Below are 1126 nucleotides of genomic sequence, written 5' to 3' on the forward strand. Positions count from 1 at the left end.
CTCACTGCAAGCTCTGCCTCCTGGGTTCACGCCATTCTCCTGCCTCAGCCTCCCAAGTAGCTGGGACTACAGGTGACCACCACCACGCCCAGCTAATTTTTTGTATTTTTAGTAGAGATGCGGTTTCACCATATTAGCCAGGATGGTCTCGATCTCCTGACCTCGTGATCCGCCCGTCTTGGCCTCCCAAAGTGCTGGGACTACAGGCGTGAGCCACCGTGCCCGGCCAAACCTGGGTTCTTTTTTATGTGTTCGTAAGAACATGTACGTACATATCTGTCATCCGGACACAACAGTTTAATTTCCCATATGGATCTGTTTAAGAAATTAAAACCTCGCCAGGCGCAGTGGCTCACGCCTGTAATCCCAACACTTTGGGAGGCCGAGGCGGGCGGATCACGAGGTCAGGAGATCGAGAACAGCCTGGCCAACATGGGGAAACCCCATCTCTACTAAAAAATATATATATATAAAGGTTAGCCAGGCGTGGTGGCGGGTGCCAATAATCCCAGGTACTTGGGAGGCAGGAGAATTGCTTGAACCAGGGAGGCGGAGGTTGCGGTGAGCCGAGATCACATGACTGCACTCCAGCCTGGGTGACAGAGTGAGACTCCATCTCAAAAAAAAAAATAAATAAATAAATAAATAAAAAATAACAATCCTACAAGATCCGCATTTGAGGTCAGTGTGTCTGGGGGTAGAAACAGAAGCAGAGTTGGGGATGACCCTGAGAATTCTGGGTTCTCTGTGGCAGGTGCAGCAGTCACCCAGTCTCCCGGGGGAGATGGGAGGACAGGGCAGTTGTCCGCAAATTGCAGGCTGTGTCTGCGTGTGAGAGTTTCAGACAAAGAAGGAAGTTATTGCCTGAGAACAATAGAAGACAGTATGATGGAGGACCTTGAAGAAAAATAAAAGATGGTTGTGGATTACCCACGTCGGAGAGAAGAACAAGGAAGGAGAAAGAAGACAGGAAACAAATCCTCAAACGGCAGTGTTTTGTTTTGTTTTGTTTTTGAAATGCAGATGACACCGTGCAGCCTGCCCTGAAATGCCTAACAGTTAAAATGAAAGACTTTTTTTTTTTTTTTGAGATGGATTCTCGCTCTGTCGCCCAGGCTGGAGTGCA

The sequence above is a fragment of the Mandrillus leucophaeus genome, unplaced genomic scaffold, assembly GCF_000951045.1.
Source record: "Mandrillus leucophaeus isolate KB7577 unplaced genomic scaffold, Mleu.le_1.0 Scaffold54, whole genome shotgun sequence".
Lineage (NCBI taxonomy): Eukaryota > Metazoa > Chordata > Mammalia > Primates > Cercopithecidae > Mandrillus > Mandrillus leucophaeus.